This window comes from Microtus pennsylvanicus, chromosome 12 (assembly GCF_037038515.1).
Source record: "Microtus pennsylvanicus isolate mMicPen1 chromosome 12, mMicPen1.hap1, whole genome shotgun sequence".
In the NCBI taxonomy this organism is placed as follows: domain Eukaryota; kingdom Metazoa; phylum Chordata; class Mammalia; order Rodentia; family Cricetidae; genus Microtus; species Microtus pennsylvanicus.
Window position 1 is genome coordinate 8,613,378 of NC_134590.1, and position 13,611 is coordinate 8,626,988.

General features: G+C 40.9%; 1 long non-coding RNA gene across 1 annotated transcript; it reads left to right on the top strand.

The window, feature by feature from the left end:
* Window positions 1-141: 141 nt before the first annotated feature.
* Window positions 142-9,133, top strand: LOC142832543 (uncharacterized). Its single transcript, XR_012907238.1, has 3 exons — window positions 142-196; window positions 7,081-7,222; window positions 9,004-9,133. It is a non-coding gene; the product is annotated as an uncharacterized LOC142832543 (long non-coding RNA).
* Window positions 9,134-13,611: the final 4,478 nt, after the last annotated feature.

A 13,611-nucleotide genomic window follows, 5' to 3' on the forward strand; every position in this document is an offset into this window, starting at 1 on the left:
TAATTTGAACAGGTGAAAACATTGTATCTCCCTCCAGTTTCCCCAGGTCACAGCTGCTGCGGCTGCCTTGATCTGCCTTTCCACGGGCAGTCAGATGTCTGAGGCGTGATCTGGAATTTCGGAGTCATGCTCCATTAACTCTAATGAGTGACTTACGGTTAAATCTTCACGGATCAGCTTGAACATCTCCCCGTAGGTATGGGTTCACATTTCATTCCAGTGGACATCACGCCGGCCCGCACTAAAATTGCGTGCATCGTTTAACCTGTAAGGTTGTCCAACAAACCTGTGATTTGTGGCTTGTAAAGTATTCAGCTTAGCTTAGTCTGGGTGGTTGGGGAAGTCTCTTGGCTTCTTGCTTTCCGTTTCAGGGTCATGTTAAATACAACTATAAATGTCCGGATTCCTGGTGTTTTCCATAGGGCTTGGACCAAACTACTTTTGTGTGTGAACAGTGTAATGTTAAGATGATTGTAATGACTGGAATGGAATCATTAAATAAATTTAGGAAGCTAGAAGCCTAGGCTAAATATCCACGACAGTTAAGTTTCCGGAATATTTTTGTCATTCTTGTGTCTTGTTAAACAACCTTCAGAATCACAGGAAGGTTGTTTCAATTTTTAAAATGCTTTCATGAAAAACACAAGAGACCCTCCTCCCCCAGATTGTATTTCTATTTCCTACACAATTCTGAGGAATGTTCCCATTAATCGTGCCTATCCTGATTGCAACTCGAATGCCAGGGCACATTGTTTGAATGCATAAATCAAGGTCAATGAGAAGGTGTTGCATTGTAGGATTTAGTCATGAGCCACAGCTTGAAGCATCGGCCTTCTCCCCTTAATGAGTTGCCTTCACGTTTACCTCTCCAGCGGCAGGATTTGGAACCTTTGAACTGCTTGGAGGAGGGACTCGGGGCGGGTGTGTTTGCCCTTTTCTATGCTAAATTGCTTGTCTCTGGCATTTCCCTAACAAATCGAGTCCTGGTTTCAGTCTGACTGTTGAATTGGGAGCCATTAATAATTGGCAATTTGTAGCTGTCATAACGAAGCTGGGGACTTTCCAGATGGCTTTTCTTTTTCTCTTGAGAAGGACTGAGCCTTTGATGGGAATTTAATCAGTAGACTTTGTCTTGGTCCTTGGCCCACAGCGGGGACAGGGGTCACCTGTTTACCATAGCTTTGGTTTGCTGATGAAAGCCCCAGGAGGTATGTGGAGGATGCTTTAGGAGCAAACCCCACGAGGGTGTTTGGAGGATGCTTTAGGAGCTAGGGAGTGGAAATGCTGGAGTGTAATATGAAAGTATAAACTAAAAGCAACAAAAGTTCAGCTGAAGGTTTAAAATTACTGAGTTAATTTTGAAGGGAGTAAGAAGAGAAACAAAGAGTGTTATGTCCCTTTTGGGACTGACTCAGTGCAACTCAGCACCAAAGGGAAAACAAGTTCCAACTGAAAGCAATATTGTAACTTCTGATGAAGGCTATGGGGGCTGGGTTCTTCCTGCCTCCCCATCCAGGGCGGACCTGTCTTGGCTAGCATCCTGCTCCCCAGGCCTCCCTCTGCCTTAGCTTAGCTCTCAGCCTTTTTCTCTTCATGGCACTCCCAGGATCTGTTAACTGTCCCTTTTACCAGAATGCCAGCCAGCTCCATGAGGACATAGAATGTGGTCTTTACTACTGTACCTCCCTGTCAAACCCAGGATGTGATAGAGATCTAAATTATATACATCTATACATATATGTATATCTTTTAAAATGAATTCATTCTTAGGTTGAATTTTATAATGAAGAATTGTAATAGAATTATATCCCTTCACAAGATGTCCATATTGGAAAAATAAATAACTATAATGAATTTCATGACAAAGGGCGCTTTGTTGACTTTCTTGCTCTTTAAATTTTAAGATAGCATTTATCTTGGATTATTCAGATTGTAACATAAAAGTGTAAGCATCAGGGACTTCAGAGGGCAAGTAATAAGAAGGCTAGAGTCTGAAGATACAACAATGGAAGCAGAAGTCAGAGGAATGTGGGGTTGCAAGCCAAAGAATGCCAGTTGCTTGGAGCTGGTAGCAACAACCTGTCTTCTGTGATAGGGTAGATCTTCACATATAGTTCACTAACGATGCGCAATCTTGCTGAGCTGTTTTTTGATTTCTGACCTCGAGGGCTACATACATGATAAGAAGTTTGTGGTATTTTAAGCTGGTTAGCTTGTGTCAAGTTGTCACAGCTCCAGGCGGAAGCCAATGCAGATGTCATCATAGGCAATGACATGCACTGCATTCTGGGCTTTCTAACGACTGGTTTCATGCAGCTATCAAAGAGACACACCATTACTTCTATCTCCATGGTGACAAAAGGCTATTATTTTAGGTTCTAGATGGGAAATAGCTGTCAAATCTTTCAATGTCATTTTTGTAGATGCTACCCATATATGCGTCACTATGTGCTGTTAACCTACTTCTGAGGTCATCTGAAGTGATTGCTACAATAGAATAACAGTCACCCAAGGTATCTGAGATGTCGGGTCAGAGTTAAAAGTAGGATGTTCTTGTGCAAATTGGAATGCCTGTACAACGATGTTGGAGGTTGCTCGTTCGTTTCCCGGCTGTCCTGATTTGAAATAATCACTCAGAAACTGTATTATTTGCAATACTATTTGGCCAATAGCTTAAGCGTATTGCTAGCTAGTTCTATGTCTTAAATTAACCCATTTCTATTGATCTGTATATTGCTATGTGGTTGTGGCCTACTGGTAGGTAAGGTTCTGTCTGGCTTCTGTCTCCTGTGTCTGTCTCCTGCTGTGGCTCCATGGCTTCTCACTGTCTCCACCTTCTTTCTCCAAGAATTCAGTTTAGGTTTCCTGCCTAGCTCTACTCTGCCCTGTCACAGGCCAAGTCAGATTCTTTATTCATTAACCAATAAAAGCAATATATATATATATACAGAAGGACTTCCTACATCATCTCCCCTTTTATGTCTAAATAAAAAAGGTCTTAACTTTAACATAGTAAAATTGCATATAATAAAACAGTTATCAAGCAAGAATTATGATTATAATATTTATATCTACTTTATCTTTTATCACGACTAAGGAAAACTGTAACTATCAATTCTTCAACTCCATTGAAGATTCCAGAAGGATATAATATTATCTAAGTAAATAGAAAATGCACTTCCAAAACTCTAGAATTGACAGAGACTTCTTGCTGCCTGGTCACCCAAAGTTCTTTTATAATGCTGGGGCTCCCATCTTCAGCCTACAAGTCCATAGTATTTGGCAGACTTTTCCATGAAACAGGAAATTTCAGATGGTTCTGTCTGTTTTTTCCATCAGACAGTGTTGTAAGGACACTCCACACCACACATGGTGGTCACTTTCTGCCTCTGCCCAAGTGTTTCCCTCATGTCCCCCCTTTCTCTGCTTAGATAAATCCTTTTTATCGTTCAAAGGGCCCTTTCAAAACCAGTGTGTGGCATTAGGCTTTCTCCAGATATCCCAGCATGCGTTCATATTTCTGCAGCTAGAACAGACAGTGTGAACCCTTTGAATAATTGAAGTCCACACTCTCTCGCAGGAGACTGTCTTTGCTGTACACAAGTCTAGACAGCTCTGCCTCCCGTCATGAAGCAGAGGTGCTGAGATTTCAGATAGGAGCCACTTCAGCTGGGCTTTAGGATCAAACTCAGCTGCACAGCAGGTTATTTTTACCTAATGTGGTTTGAATAATAATGACCCCCATAGACTCATAAATTTGAATGTACAGTCGTCAGGGAGTGACACTGCTCAGGAAAGATCAGGAGGCGAGGGTTGTTGGAGGAGTGTGTTATTGGAGATGGCCTGCCTACACCAGTGCTTATCCAGGGGTGGGGGCCTCTCATTTTTAAGTGAACAGTTCCACCAATTTCAAGGGTGTTGAGATCACATTCTCCACACAGGTTCTCATGGACCATTATCAAAGTAAATGCCAAATTGTAGAGCAGCTCAATTCCTTTCTCCTTTGAGCCCATTATTAAAAAATACAACAAATATAAAAAAATAACTGAATGAAAGTGGAGAATTTTCTTTCTGTACTCCAGTAGATCACGCAGCCACACGTTGGAGTTACTGCTTTAGAGTGTTTTAGGAGAGAGCAAACTCATCAGGGGAGCTTGTCTGAAATGCATATCCCAATGCAGGAGGCCTGGGATTGTCTCAGGATTCTGCATTTTAAGCAGCTCCTGGTAGCACCAATGATCTTGGTTTGTGATCTGTCCCGTAAGTAGTTTGACTCAAAAAATACCTGGCATTTCAAATATTCATAAGTCTCTAAAATTTAGGTGCCCAAACCATGGAGCGGGTTGTGCCATTTTCTTTTCTTTGAGGTGACTTCCTTTACCCCAGATTTGTAATTTCCAGGTGGAATTAGTGGAATGTGTCACCTTTACTGTGCTGTTGAATGAGAGCACTTTGGAGAATTCAAGTGAAGGACAGCGGGGTCAGGTAAAATGTGTTGATTCTTCATTTTTCCTGGCCTTTAAAATATCTACTGATGAGCTTCTGTCCCCCAAAAGATTGCAAGTGCTCCCTGAAACGCACGAATAGGAGGGATGCTGGGGCTTTGTCATGTGCCGTTTCATTTTATAACTGCCTAGAATGGCAGATCAGGATGAACACACACACACACACATACACACACACATACACACACACACGCACGCACAACAGAGAGAGAGAAGAGAGAGAGAGAGAGAGAGAGAGAGAGAGAGAGAGAGAGAGAGAGAGAGAAAGAGCAGACTCCATCTGACCTGCTGTGATGGATGGGGCCAACTATTCAACCCCGCTGTGTTCATGGATGCTGTGAGGGTTTCCCAGTTAGCGGCAGAGTCTGAGTGATTTGTGGGCATTTGCGAGCTCACTGTCTTGCCCTCTAGGCATCTGCAGTGTTGTATCAGGAGGGCAAGAGGGTTTCACAAAGATTTAATATTCCTTGTAAGAGCTGCAGCCATCTGTCCGCCAATGCTCAGTGTAAGCATAATATATGTTTTGAGAATCAAAACAAAAAGCCTATTTCCCCCTTTCTTTTTCCTCCCCCCTTCCGAAGCATTTAGTGTAGAACATTTATGTTTTCCTTATCTGTGGAGTAGGTTACTAGGGTTACCCTTTCTGTGATTATATTTACTTTTGTTTTATTTCCTGATGCCACTGGCATATTTAAATGACTATTTTCCATTTTCCTACAGACTGCATCTTTCAAATAAATGTCAACAAGCTCCTGCATTTAAGAGTGATTGTGTGAGGGTGTGCGTCTCACATAGACCTGAGCACACTGGCATCTCTGGCATAGTGAGGCTAGTATACATGCCATATACATGGTAGTTGGTATGTGGACATTACAAGTGGTGCAGATTAGACCATGGATAGCTGAACCTGGTGTAGTTTCTCTGAGATATGACTTGAACTTCATTTTCTCTTTTGAGAACAAACTCCTTACCAGTGGGTTGCTCCTAGTGACTACAGCTCATTCAAGACCAAAGATATATCAATGTTAGATCTTTGCCTTAAAATGCGGGGCCACATAATTTTTTTTTAAAAAAAGGAATCAACATAGACGAAGTGTGAACTCTTAAAGATAAAATAAGTTGAGTCAGTCCAATGGAGTTCACGAAATCTCACTTAAGTTAGAAAATTTGGCAAGAGAGTTTATAAAGCGCTTTAATTTACATGACAGTTGATTGGAAAGAGATTAGGACTTCTCTGGGGATTATTCTGAGCTGAGATGGTCACTAACAGAGATACTGTCCTGGGTGCAGGGATAAAAATTTAATATTCTTGCTATATTCATTCTGTCAGCCAAATGTTTCCTCTTGTATCAGGTAACATATAATTAATGATTGTGTCTTCTTTCTGTTTACTTCTAATTCACTTCTTCCAACAACCGAGGCTGAGAGAGCCTAATTCTCTGGTGCTTTCCTAGTCCAGTGTTGATAGGGTGTTGGGTAAGGAGGCGGTTTGGGTGCCAGCCCAGGTGCCATCTCCCTGTACCTACAAGCTAAATGACCCAGGTAAGGTGGTACATATCTCCACGTACATTTTCCTGATTTATAAAGTCGTAGGGCTGATGAAGCGCAATGACACAGACTCGTGTGTTAAACAATTAGTCCCCAGCGAGCACCAATGTTGGAGAAGAATGGCAGGAAAAGGAATGAAGAAAGGAGAAAATTTGTATTTTCTGAAGACATTCCTTAAGGTCTGCGGATGCTGCAGAACTCATGGAGGTGTGCCATGGGGTCAGAGTCACCTTGTCCTCTCCACAGCTCTCTCGGCTTTCAGGCTTGGTCTAACTTAGTTATGTTTGATTGTAATGTCTGGGCGATGGGTGGAGCCGTGCCGGTGGCTTTGTCCAAGGCTCTCCAAACTTACTGCTTATCTGATACAGAACATCTCAGGACCTATAAATCTGAGTCGACTTTTAAGAGGATGGGATGGGCGTGGCTGTATGTATGTATGTCCTTGTATGCTGTAGGAAATCCTACAGCCAGTAGCCTTTAAGTTACCCGCCCACTTGGGCATGGCCTCTTCTACTATAAATGCCAATGTAAAGCGTGCATTCTCTCTCTCTTCCAGCTGCTGGATTCAGTTCCTGTTCTCTGTTCACGCAGAGGACTGTGATCTGTGAGTCTGCTCCTAAATAAATAACCCTTTATTATACTCAATTCTGAGCTAGTGTGGGGTTTCTTTTTAGTGTCCATCTTCATCTGGTGCCCCATGTGGATCTGAAATCCACACCTACCGGGTGGACTGTTCTAATAGGCCCAGAAGGTCTCCCACCCCTGCCTGCTTGGCTTGCTTTCATCTACTGTTTTTTTTTTTTTAAAGCCCCACCATAGTGGAGCTAAGTGCCCATAGCGACTTGGAAATTTCCCAAGTTCGAGCATACTCCCTCCACCGCTGCCACCTTCCTTGCCACAGGGCAACTTGCACAGCTTCCAGTTTGTGCTCCCTGATCCTGAGTTCTGGGCTCCTTGCTTCATATACGGAGTTGACTTAATTGCTTTTAATTTATCAAGCAAAGCACATTTGTCTGTATTTCACCAGCACCAAGGCAGAAAACCAAAGCGGCTCAGGACTGTCTATGGCCCCACTGGTTGTGCCGCCACTGGTCGCGACTCCACAACCACAACACCTGCTGGAAATAAAGATTATTACAACTAAAGCAATTTACCGGACTTCATAGCAGGTAAATATTTTATTAATTAATAAATCAATAAACTTGAAAGTTATAGAATGGCAGATAATATTTTTATGGAAAATTTTAGTAACCTTTTTGCTGATACTATGGGTTGCATTCTGCAAGGCTTATGTGGTTATTGTGATACATCCATTTTTTGGATATTGGGACTCAGTTTTTTTCTTCATATTATATCCTTAAGAAAATAGTTTGATAACAGAGCCAAGAATGAGGCACTTTTAGAAATGATACAGTCTTTATAGACTAATAATGAGCAGCTACCTGACAGGATTAATACCATCGAAAATCAAACACCATACCATTGCCTGCAGGGAGTAATCCAAAGGGTACTCAAATGAATGAAATCTGACAGATGGATGTGTTCCACTTTGCAGATTTTGGAAAATTAAAATATGTACACCATACCATTGACACTTATTCAGGTTTTCAGTGGGCAACTGCTTTGAGCTCAGAATAGGTTGATTCAGTAATCACACAGTTATTAAGTTATGGCCATCATGGGTATACCTGCACAAATAAAGACAGATAATGGTCCATCAAATGTCTCTAAGAAAAGGAAACAGTTTTTTTACTTATTATAATATAAAGCATATTATAGGGATACCAAACAATCCTACAGGTCAGACAGTTATAGAAAGATCAACCTGTACTATAAAGGATATGTTAAAACAAACAGAAAGGGATGGAAAATACCTGCAGAAATAGGTTACATAATGCTTTATTAACCTTGAATTTTCTTAACGCTAATGAGAAAGGAACAAAAGCAGCAGAGAGACACTGGAAAATAGGAAAGTCTTCTGAATTAAATCAGCTGGTATGTTTCAAGAATATGTTGACCTCACAATGGAAGCCAGGAGATGTGCTACGTTGGGGAAGGGGTTTTGTTCTTGTTACAAAAGGAGAAGAAAAGTTATGGATACTATCAAAATTAATAAAGATTTTGTTTGAAAAAGAGAAATCTCTTGAGAAAGAGAAATGACGGCTCATCCACAGAGGTGACAATCATACATGTGATAAGGAAACCTCATAAGGGTTGGGGCAGGGTTCTGTTCTCGTCTTTGCAGGAAAATACTCAGTTTCAGAAAGTCAAGAGACCCTGGACATCTATATGCCTACAGAGAAAAAGATAATTATCCAGATAGGATCACCATGCAGAGAGAATTATCACTTATGAGGACAGGTCATCTGAGGGTAAGAATCTCAGAATATTAACTAGAATAATAGTCATGACTCACTTAAAAATCAAAGCTGGCTTTGGACAGTGGCTTTGTCTTCTAAATCCAGGCATGTTGCTAAAAGATAAATTCAGAGTTTCTGTCTCACACCAGGAGCCAGTATAGGACAGAATGAAGAAAGAATTTAGAAAAAAAAATTTACTTTTCTTCAAACTTATATTTGTCTCTATCATACCTTTCATTGAATATGTATCTGCATAAATAATGTTTAGGTTTTTCACAATGAACAATAAATTTTCCTGCAATAATCTTTGAAGTTTCCAAGAAGAAGATGGGGTCCCACAACAACGACTCCACCTGGTTGATATGATGTCACAATGCTGATAGCACTACTATAAGATCTGTTTTGGGTACCAGCTGCTCAAGATAGTTCTAACTTGGTTAACTGAAATGGTGCACTTTTTTACAACATTCTGGCCAGAAGTCCAAATAGGAACCTCAGAAAAACACTACTGAATACTACTGAATACTGAGACTATTTGCAATTATGCCGGACAGTAATCTTGGAACTTAACCATCATTTTACTTTCACAGGATCCCAGAGAAAGAACATCGTCCCCATGACAGCTGGAAGTAATTCTAGAAGATGACATCCTCTCTCCCAACAAAGTTTGTCCTCAGGGTTAGGGACATGATTTAGGGGTTGATTATAATTGGTATAGGGTTCGGAGTTGCGGGGTGAAATTATGTAGGCTCAGAGATCTCTTTGAAAAAAAATAAGGGAAATTGGGTGGGATAATGGATTAGTGTGAGTTTACACTAATAACAATAGTGAGTAAGTGAATATTGTGAGCTATTATTTATAGGCATTTTACATTGGTATAGATTCTTGTATATTGATATAAACTTATATTGAATATGTTCCTATTTTTGTCTACAATATTTGTATACCTAGGCAAAGTTATTTTGTCATATTGTATGCATGCATGCTTCTCCCTCTGCTTAAGATATTTTGTATATTAATACAATTTTAGGATATATTTATCATATAGCAATATACATTTCTACCTCTGATCAAGATACTTATACATGTTTTACATTTTGAGGTCATTGTCCTCATTTGTTGAACACTTGTTTAAAGATTGTTTAATATTCTAATATGAATTCTTAGTCTTTAAGTTATAGAGGTATTAAGAATTTAGGTCAATAGTCATCTATGTTTGTCATACTTATAGTTAGACTAATTATGTTCTTTAGATACATAGAGATTGTATTCTGCATAGATAGATAATCTTCAATCACTTCAAAGAGCTGTAGAATATGGCATTTAAATAACTTAGGGTTCTGTTGACGTGAGACACAGTTGCTCCTAGAAGCACCGATCTATTCCCAAGAGAATGTTGAGCACCAAAGACACTTCACTTAGAGCTTGTTTCTTCTTGGCAAAACTGGCCTTTGGGCAAAGAACTGCCTATGCCTCAACCACTGACAAAATGCATGATGTCCAGACAGGACAAGCAGGATACAATTAAAAGACTTTCAAACTTTGCCAAGACAGGGTAAGATGGTTTTAAAAAATTTCCTGCCTCTGAAAATGGTCTGTCACTTACTTAGTCCTTAGCCAAAGTTGGTTGCTCAACGTTGCTAATGAGACTTTGGGTGATTGCCCAGGTAGCTAGTTGTCTCTGTCATTTGTTGCACATTTTGGAAGTTGCTTGATTGTACTATGTGCTTTCTCAAGTAATATTATTTCCCTTCTTGTGTTTTTGATGGGGTTGAAGACTAGATAGTCATAGTTACTTTCCTCTCATGACTTGGCCAAGTTATTTATAATCCAAGACTTAAACTCCTTAGGTTAGGATAATTATTGAAACATTTTTCACATTTCTTGCTTGACATTGTTTATGCTGGTTGTAATTCTAATTTTTATACCTGATATTTATTATTATTGTATATAATTTTGCATTAGGCTTAGAACTCTCTTATTTAAACAAAAAGGGAAGGTGCTGTACGAAATTCTACAGCCAGTAGCCTTTAAGTTACCTGGTCATTTGGGCGTGGCCTCTTATAATATAGTATTGATGTAAAGCGTGTGTTCTCTCTCTTTTCTGGTTGCTGGATTCGGTTCCTGTTCTCTGTTCATGCAGAGGACTGTGATCTGTGAGTCTACCCTGAAATAAATAACCCTTTATTAACTCAATTCTGAGCTAGTGTGGGGTTTCTTTTTAGTGTCCATCTTCGCTGTGTAAGCACACACATATATACACGTGTGTGTGCATGAGTGTTTTGGGTTCATCTACATGATCTTAAAAATATGTTTTCTATGATAGAAATTGGTATGGAGCAGTTCCTGATGGACAAATGTCTTGCCCACACTCATATCTGTCTGTCACCCAGCCTCTTGTAAAGACTGGATGGGGACCCAGAAAAAGGTCACATGCCGGCACATTATGCAAAGAACAAACAGGCAGTATGCATTTAGTATAAATCAATAACATTACCTGAGTCCAGAAGATGAAATTGTTTTCTCACAAATTGTTTTGGTCGCTGCCAGCAGCTGCCGTGTGGTATGAAATTCTTTCAGAAACACCCAGTGCATGAGACAGGGTTGTAATTGGCCCTGCTCTAAGTCTACATGGGGGATGAGTTTCACTGGGAGGAAGGAAGATTGTTGGATAATTGGAATCTCGTTTTCTTTGCTGTAAACTAGAACCTCATTGTTGTATTCTCGTGGACTAGTAATTGTGACATCCGACACAAATAAGGGCCTCTGTCTGGAGGTGCTCAGTAGGCATCGATTCAGCCTCCTCAACAGGAATCCTGGCTTGCTCTTATCTCCTCAACTGCAAACCAGCCTCCCCATTCATCCACTCTACTGGGATAGATGTCTTTTTGCGGATGAACCTGATACCCCAAGAGACCGAGGTGCCTTCCATTTCATCAAAGGATTACAAAAGCTGGATGCTTCTGTGGAGTTTTGATATAAATGTCAATTTATATCTGCCTCACTTTTTTCAAAGTGGTTATTCAGGTGTTGGTAATTCAAGTGATAGTGAAGAGTTGGGCTAGTTGACTCTTTGGACTGCTCCATCCCTGACTGCAGTGAAGATCAGTTTACAGTGTGGTAGTAAGGGCTGCAGAGGAAAGTCCAGCATCTGGGGTGGGGGGCTCTGTGATGAGGCAGGAGGCTTGCAGTAATGGAGATTTCTCACTAGGGCCAAGGATGCTTTCCAGGCTTTACACCATGAGTCCTGTAATTTGCTTCTGGACTAAACAAAGTGAATAGAGACTGGCAAGGTCTTTGCGATGGCAAAGATCTCTGGCGGCTCTTCCAGAGGACTCAGGTTCAGTTCCCAGGATACACATGTCAACCCAAAACTGTCTGTAACTCCAGTTCCAGGGGATTGACATCCTCTCCCAGCCTCTGAGGGTACCAGGCACATGTGATACATGCAGATAAAACACCCATTCACATGAAATCAACAACAACAACCAAACTGGAAGAGATAACAGGTAAGTTTTATGTATTTTGTTTTGAGACAGAGTCTCACATAACCCAGGTTGGCCTCAAACTCACCATGTCATTAAGGATGACCTTGGAGTCTAGATTTCCTTGCTTCTACCTCTTGCCTCCACCTCTTGAGTGCAAGGATAAAACACACCATGTTGCCTGGTTGATAGATCAGTCTGAAAGGAGACTGTATTTGCACTGGTGACTGTAATCCCTGGGGTTCAGCACTGTCAACAGCTGGACTGTTGCTCTCATGGCAAAGGTGCACTCCACATCAAATTTTGGGTGACATTTAGAACCCCATCACAAACGCACTGTGCCTTCCAGACAGTATTGGTGGGGCAGGTTTCGTGGCGTTAAATGCCTCATTCTAAATGTTTCATTGAAGTGATGAGATCTTAAGTTAGGATTAATTTGTGATCACTTTTTAAATGCCTGAGTTCTTATTTCATAGGACCAGGGGGAGCATTTGAACTGGGATTATGTTCACGTGCAATGCAGGAAATCTAAAAAATTCAGGAGAATGTGAAAAAGTTTAACTCCAGGAAATTATGCCTGCCGTTTGTTATATTTTCTCCATATGTACTTGCAAACTAGCTGTGGATTTAGGCTACACTGCATTTAGTGTTTGCTGTCACCTGCTGACTTCACAAAGACGTTTCCTAGACCATTCAATATTCTTTTGAAGCACAGTTGGTTCTAAGCATTTGAACCATAATATATTAAGCCAATCTCTCATGGTTGGACTTCAGATGGCTTGCACGATTGGGCTTCATAATGCTGTGACAAGGGTCTTTGTCCATTGGTCCATTAAATAACCAGAGCTTATTGAGTATTGTGTGCCTGACTCAGAGCCAGAAGCAAAGCATATATGATTAATTGTAGTCCTTCTAATAGATAACGTTTATTCCTATTACTCAAGTCCAAGTTATTTGTGGATATTGGTATGAAAATTATTTGAATGCAATATAATAAATTAATGTAAGATTATAGTATTAAGTAATTGAATTCTTATGAGGTATGTCTTACTAGCAGTTCTATTTAGGTGAGGAAGTGGAGTTTTAGACTTGCTGCAGAATCCTCACGGGCAGCAGCAGAGTTCACACCCAACTCTAGGCCCACCCCTTCTCTTTGTGTGCACTACACTAGTAGAAAAGATTCACTTGACCCTAGGTGTGGGAAACACTTTCAAATGGGCTGTCTTAGAGGAATTCTCTGATTGTTTCCTTTCGGATAAATGCAGAAAAGTGAAACACTGGGTTAATATACAAACAGTTCTCTAGGGAATGCTCCTGCAGCCTGTCTTCAAAGGAGAAGAGGTATGGGTGTAATTATTCCCTCCCTCCTCCTTTTCACCTTCCTCCCTCTAACCCTCTCTTCCTCTCTCCTTTCTTCCCTCTCTCCCTTTTTCTCTTCCTCTTCTCTTCCTCCCTCCTTCCTTTCCTCCCTCTCTTCCTTAACTCTTTTCTTTTTCTTTTGGTTCTGAGTCCCTGTCCTTGCTCTCCCAAGAACAGTAGAAAACAGTCATGGTGGTGATTCTAACCAGGGTGTGGCCCTGCACAATGCTCACACTGTCCAGGCTGGGCCAGTGCACAGCCAGCTTTCAGATGTGTTTATTTCTTCCTGATGCTACAGATGTCAAAGAGGAGAGGAGAGCTCTGGGGAGGAATGAGTCTAGGTCACAGGGGACA